Consider the following 7,897-nt stretch of genomic DNA (forward strand, 5'->3'; position numbering starts at 1 on the left):
TCTTCTAATCCATGAGCATGAAATATTTTTCCATTTCTTTGTGTCATCTTCGATTTCTCTCTTAAGTGTTCTGTACTTTTCAGGGTACAGATCTTTTATCTCTTTGGTTAGGTTTATTCCTACGTATCTTATGGTTTTTGGTGCAATAGTAAATAGGATCAATTGCTTTATTTCTCTTTCTGCTGCTTTACTACTTCTGCATAGAAATCCAACAGAAGATATTTGAATATGACATATCTGATTAGAGTTAGTATCCAAAATCTACAAAGAACTTACCAAACTCAACACCCAAAAAATAAATAATACAGGTAATAAATGGGCAGAGACATGCCTGGGTGGCTCAGTCGTTTGAGTGTTCAACTCTTGACTTCTGCTCAGGTGATGATCTCATGGCTCATGAGATAGAGCCCTGCATCAGGGTCTGTGCTGACAGCACAGAGCTTGCTTGAGCTTCTTTATCTCCCTCTATGTCTCTGCCCCTACTCCCCCCTCTCAGAATAATAAATAAACAAACTTAAAAAAAAGAAATGGGCAGAAGACATTAATAGAAATTGTCCAATGAAGACTTATAGATGACCAACAAACACATGAAAAGGTGCCAACATCACTCATTATCAGGGAAATACAAGTCAAAACCACAATAAGATACGACCTCACACCTGTCAGAATGGCTGAAATTAACAACACAGGAGACAACAGATGTTGGCAAGGATGCAGATAAAGGGGCAACTCTCACACTGTCCGTGGGAATGCCAACTGGTGCAGCCACTCTGGAAAAGAGTATGGAAATTCCTTAAAAAGTTAAAAATAGTGCTTTCTTTGGTAGCACATATACTAAAATTGGAATGATACAGAGAAGATTAGCCCGGCCACTGCACAAGGATGACACTCAAATTCATGAAGCATTCTATATGATTAGGAAGATAATAATACCTGGTAATTCCCACACCTGCTCCCCACAAAAAAACATTACAAATAGATCTACCCTATGACCCAGCAATTGTACCACTAGGGTATTTACTCAAAAGATACAAAAATACTGATTAGAAGGGGAGCATGCACCCAGATATTTATAGCAGCATTATCAACAATAGCCAAACTATGGAAAGAGCCCAAATGTCTATCCGCTGATGAATGAATAAAGAAGACATAGTATATATAAATAATGGAATATTACTCAACCATCAAAAAGAATGCAATCTTGCCATTTGCAACAACACGGATGGAGCTAGAGTATATTATGCTAAGTCAGAAAAGTCAGTCAGAGAAAGACAAATATCATGTGATTTTGCTCATCTGTGAAAGTAAGAAACACAACAGGTGAACATAGGGGAAAGGGCAAAAAAGAGAAGGGGACAAACCATAAGACATTCTTAATTATAAAGAACACACTGAAGGTTGCTGGACATGAGGTGAGTGGAGGGATTGGCTGAATGGGTGATAGGTATTAACAGGGGCACTTGTATGGATGATCACTAGGCATTATATGTAAGTGATGAATCACTAAATTCTAATCCTGAAACTAATATTACACTATATGTTAACTAACTAGAATTTAAATAAAATATTTAAAAATAATTTTATATATACCATGTCAAAAAATAGGTTAAGATGTGCTTTAAAACACTCATATTTACATTTCATGGGTAAAGAACAAGAGAGTAGCTAAATAGAGATCTATGTACAATATCAATCTGCAGATCCTAAGTGTCTTGTTTGGCTTGTAATTATATTCAAGACTCAGGGGAAGATCAGCTTCTTGCAAGAGTGCAAACAGAATGTTTTTTCCTAATTACAAGTGTCCCAAAGTCTCATTTCCTGCTCCTTTTCCCCTCATTTCCCCTCTTTATATTCTAGCTTTTAATAAACAGATCCCTTCTACTAAATGCCTTCTCAATATCCCCTTTTCTGTTCCTACATCTGTAGGGCCATTTCCTCCCCACCATCTCTCAGGTAACGGCTTTCTCTAAAATAAGATCAAATAAACCTAGTATCCTAAACTGACTCTAATATTAAATGTTCTTACCTTGTGTTCTTCTTTGAGGGGAGAGCTGGAATAAAGGCTTCGGGCACTGCCATTTCTAGGCTAGATTTCTTATTACTCCAAATGCCAGGGGGACAATTACTTATATTTTCAGTGCAGAATTTGATGTATCTAGTCATAAGAAATCTTTACTAAATATGTATGCAGACAATAAATTTTCTGCCCTAATTAAGGTAAAGGATAAAAGTGAGAAGTATTTTTAATCAAGCAATATTATGTATTACATGGATTCCATTTATAGTCTGGTTTTTGTTATTCTACTGGAAAGGAAAACACAATCTATGCATAGTGATGTTTAAATGACATTAAATAGTAATTTCTGTCACCAATTACCTTACTGAGTAAAATCCACAAATTATTTTTAAATATCAGGACAAGAGTGTGTTCATGGTTATATGAATAAGATATACTGTTATTTTAATTTCAAAATAATAATTTATCTTACAAAACACTAAGAAAAATACTGTAAAAACAATTCCATTTCATCAAATAAGACTTTTAATACACTACTAGAAATGTATGCTTTTATATGTATTTTGTGTGTATATATATATATATATATATATATTATTTTATGTGTATTTTGCTTCATGAAATTATATTCAATAAATTTCTGCAAGAGTAGGGAGAACAGTGTATTTTTCCTAAAATTAAAAAAAAAAATAAATTGTGAAGAGAGGACACCTCACAAGAGTTATTTCATAACATTATATGCCACCCTGCTGAGGAAGATTCATGTTAAGCCAAATTCATTTTGTCTCCCCATGAATGCATATGGAGCTATTCTTTGAAACATCTAGGGAAACAGAAAAAATTCTACTGACACTGAAGATATAATTTCTAAAAAAAGGTAGAAAGAAAAATATAAAATTCTTAATATTTAACTTGCATTTTTGCAACTGAAATGTATATATTGCAGAGTGTTCATACTTATAGGGTATTGAGTCTGCAGGAATCTACTCAAGTACCTAAGAGTGTAAAAACCATAAAATAAAAAGAACTGATAGACTAGCTAGTTAGTATGACGACAACAAGGCAATTTTAGATTCCAAAGTGTGTATTTTAAAAATTAAACCCTATACAGTGAAACTGGAGTAGCAATATTATTACATTTCTCGATATGTTGCTTAATTAAAATGTTCAGCTCATTTATCTTTTATGAATTATTTTATTATTTTTTCAGCACAATAGCCATTATCAAGGCATAGCTGTACAGGCCTGATACCAAAGCAAGTTATAATTTCATCAGCACCCATGGCTAGAAATTAAAATTTGCTAAGAAAAGTCATGCATTAATTTGTCTGATTATAAACAAATGACATAAAAATAGTAACATTATCTATGAGTCTAATTAAAAAGCATTACCAGCCAATCTATTTTTCCTACTGATTGCAAAAATTTCCTAATAAGAAGGAAAGAAAGTTAAAGTTACTGCACAACAGAGTTGTACAAAGGGAATTTCCGACAGCAACCAGAAGTTGCATTCGATTTAGTGTGCTGCAAAATTAGTTCTAGGGTTTTGACATATGATATAAATTTATCTCATATTGAGACTGTGGGGACTCAGTATTGCTTGCTGCATGCTATTCTAAGAGGCTTTTAGTATTATTTTGGTCTCCTGAAATTTGTTCTTACCTTCCCACTGAGTTTGAGAGAAATAGCTGGAGTGATCCTGATTGAAGGCAATGCTCCCCACATTTGCCAGGTTCATGTTGAAGTTTTAAAGTTTTCTGTGATAAAGTGAGATGCTTCCTGGTATTTGTCAATTACACTTTGAAAAGCTTTTGGTTCTGACCTGTAGGTTGTAAATTTACTATTGATGGACCAGAAGAGGAATGTTTTAAAACTTGGAGGTGTTTAAAGATTTAGTTGGGGCTGAAAAGAGCCTTAAAACTCTCACATTGCCAGCAAAAGAGGTCCAAGAAACTCTAACAGCAGGCACATGGCTTGAAAAGAAGATTGTATCCTCAGTAATTACTGAACCCTGTTGCCACCTGTTCATGAAGCATTTCCCAGCTCCCTATGTCAAAATGAATTGCTTCCTCTGCTCTGCTTCAATAGCACTTTGGGCATTCTCAATATCTCTCTTATTTATGTTACACTTAGTTGCATACACTTTTTTTCCCAGCAGATGACAAGTTTCTTGATTGTAGATAACTTTTTATTCATCTCTGTAAATTTTGCATATAGAATAATTACTGCTACTTAGGAGATATCATTGAAAATTGTCTGAACTAAAATGAATCCCAGAAGGCACTGTGCACAGGGTAAAGAGAATAAAAGAAGAAACTGAAATTAAAAACTAACAAAACTTATAAACCACACACACTCACGTGTACACACACACACACACACACACACACACACACACACACACACCATGAAAGAGTTAAGTCAAATACAAGAGAATCAGAATTCCCACAAAAGTAGAGTAATGGAAGAGCTTCCTAAAATTATAAAATATGAATGTTCACAATTTTTAAAAATGATTGGTGAAGTAATAGAAATCACAGAGGAGATACTTCTCCAAAAAGACCGCCCCCTGCTCCCTGCCAAAAAAAAAAAAAAAAAAAAAATTAGAAATAAGACAGCATAGTTAGGTAAATTAAGTATTAATGGATAGGATAAAGAGCAAATTAAGCACAGTGGAAACAGAAAAATCAGAATCTTATCTTCAGGTAATGATGAAATAGCAAATTTAAATAAAATCTGCTACAAATTTAAATAAAAACTACACGCACACACTCACATGCACACACACACACACACACACACACACACACCCCACGTATATTTCAATTCTTCTTGCAGGTATTGCTTAGGCAAAGTCAGGGAGACAACCTAATGGAACAGCTTCGCCTTGAGTACGGGAGATAATTTTTCCCTTGGGTTATCTCATGACCCCATCTAAGAGTTTCAGAAAATTAGTTGTTTTAACAGCCTTTTCCTTTGGTGGTTTAAAAAATGGAGTTAAGAGTATGCCAACAAGGTGAGAAGGCAGACTGATTCTGGTAGAAACCGTTGGTTTTAAGTTGGTGGTTCAAGATGAGGGAAAATGTGACTTGGAAATACATCCTTGACATTTTGGGAGCTCTAAACTGTCTTTAAGTTATCACAAACACTGGAACTGGATGGAGATGATCCTTTGGAATAATTAATGTTTCTAATCTTGCTCTTGCCCTGAACTAACAGCAAGAGTACATTGTCTCTGGAAAAAGTAGACATAACTTTAGTCATCAATTTATACATAAAAGGATTCATTAAAAAAATCCCTAGAACACTGAAAAAATAATGAAGACTTAAAGTTATAAGAAAGCTATAAACTCCAAATAACCAGTAACTATTATAAATACTGATCATCCAAGTGCATCATTTACAGGAGTAAAGATTATTAGGGTTAAATTTTAGCAATACACAGATTTTAAGAAGAAATATTAAAACACAATAAACTTAAAAGAACAGGGAGAAAAATATTTACTATGCAAACAACTCATCAAGGGAAGCTAGTACAGGTTTATTAACATCAATTAAGGTAAGCCTTGGGGCAAAAAGCATTAAAGGAATAAGAGACAAGATAGTAAAATGTTAAATTTATCAAAAAGATAAAAATTCTTAATTTTTATGCAAGTAATGGTATGGCCTCAAATATAAAGCATAAACTGACAGAAATTAATAAAAAAATAGATAAATCTGTAATCACAGGGGAACATTTTAACACACCTGTCTTAAAATCTAATAGAAAGCAAACTAATTATTAATAAGAAATTGAAGGTATTAAACAAGGTGATTAAAAATATTGGCATAATTGATGTTATATGTCCAAATTCCAAAATACACATTCATGTCAACACCACACTTAATGTTTAAAAAATTAAGTTCATCAGGGTATAAATCAAGATGTGACAAATGACAGGAGACTGAATTTATATAGACATGCTGTAATCAATGGAAAATAAGCTAGAAACTGTAACAATAAGATAACTGGAAAATACCCATGTGTTTGGAAATAAATTTATAAACCAAAGGTCAAAGAAAAATATCAGAGGAAATTAGAAAATATTTGAACCGAATGACATTGGAAATGCTAAATATCAATAATAATTATCGAGATAGCTGTATTAAATATAGAGAGGTAATATTACAAGATGAAATAGATAATCCAAAATAGAGACCAGGTATATACTGGCATTTGGATTACAACAAAAATGCCACTGTAAAGTGGTGGGGAAAGAGTCATCTTTTCAATAACTAGTACTAGATAAATTGGACATCCACATGGAACTAATGAAACTTTCACACTCCTGCCTCTTGTCTACACACAATGGATAGTTCAAAGTAGAATTAAGAATGAAATATCAAGGAAAAAACAAAAATGTCTTAAACATGATATAGGATAATATTTTTAAAAACTTGGTATAGAGAAAAATCTTGTAAAACATAGAAATCATTAAACCTAAATAAAAATTTAGAATGTGTTAAATATCTCTATTTGTTAATAATACTCAGTATGTGAATTTGAAAGAGAAGCCACAGACTGAAATTATTTACAATATATAACAAAGCAGTCCTTTGTTATATATTGTAAATAAATATAAAATTCCTACAAATCAATAGAAGTAAGGCATTTAGCTCATTAAAAAATGGGCAAAAAAAAAAAATGAATTGGTACTTCAATGCTTGAAATTAGCTACTAAAGAGAATGTGTATACTAACCCTAGAAGTACATCTGAATCATTCTGGGTTTGAGCAGACTCCATATGAGTAATATGGACTAAGGATTTATTATTGGAAGCAAACCTTCCTCAAGTGTGGGAGCTGGGGGTCAACAGTCTAGGTAAGGCTTTTGGTTTGAGGGTGGGCTCCTGATGTCAGAGGGCTGGTAGTGAAGAAGGAAAGATGGGGGTGAACTGAGAAGAACAAAGAAAAAATAGAAATTCCAAAGAAGTTATGAGGACAAACTGAAGCACAGAATGGCAAGCTGGAACTCTATCCTGCCATTAACCAACCCGTCTCAATGATAGGCAGGACATCCAGCATGTGCTGGTGCCCTTTACCTCAGAGCTGCATGTGTACCTGGCTTAGAATTCAGAGACCCTGAAGCTGGCGACCTTCGGCAGCAGCGCCTGGCATGGCACTGAAATAGTTACTGCTTATATTTTTCCTTTTAATTTCACACGTATTTAATTGCCTTCTATTCATTCCACAGGGATGGGAGATGGCTAAAACTGACACTCAACACTGGACAGCGGAGGTTGACAGGAGTTTTATCAGACCCATATACCTGTAGTCTGGGGAAGGAGGACACTGTGGCAGGCAGGTTGACACAAGGTTGCATTTGGAAACAGTACAACCAGGGACTGTGGAGGCAGCTTTTGGAGTGTCAAAGTGGTGAGGTGCCCCCTAGTTCCCACGGGAGGACTTGATCTTCTTGTATGAATAACACACATGCTAGCAGGGAACTGAAACCCACCATTCAGGGATAAGACCTGCTTCCTGTCTCCTTGGAAAGGAGGGAAGTATGGCTAGGAGACCTTATCTGAGTGAACAGAATAGGAAGGGGAACCTGCACTCAAGCCATGGCATGCCAATGATCACCCAGTTGAAATATCTAATGTGACCCCAGTGAAAATCCAAACAGGGACTTCAAAGATTTAAATTTATTGTATGACTTGTTTTTTTTTTTTTTTTTTGAGAACGCCTCTTTTTTTAAAAAAAAATTATTTAAATCCAAGTTGGTTAACATGCAGTGTAGTACTGGTTTCAGGAGTAGAACCCAGTGATTCCTCACTTGCATCCAATACCCCGGTGCTCATCCCAACAAGTGCCCTCCTTAATGCCTATTTAGCCCATCTC

General features: G+C 34.6%; 1 non-coding gene across 1 annotated transcript; it reads left to right on the forward strand.

The window, feature by feature from the left end:
• The first annotated feature begins 810 nt into the window (after window positions 1-810).
• Window positions 811-917, forward strand: LOC122230794. Its single transcript, XR_006207879.1, has one exon. It is a non-coding gene; the product is annotated as a U6 spliceosomal RNA (small nuclear RNA).
• Window positions 918-7,897: the final 6,980 nt, after the last annotated feature.

The sequence above is a fragment of the Panthera tigris genome, chromosome C2 (genome assembly GCF_018350195.1).
Source record: "Panthera tigris isolate Pti1 chromosome C2, P.tigris_Pti1_mat1.1, whole genome shotgun sequence".
Lineage (NCBI taxonomy): Eukaryota > Metazoa > Chordata > Mammalia > Carnivora > Felidae > Panthera > Panthera tigris.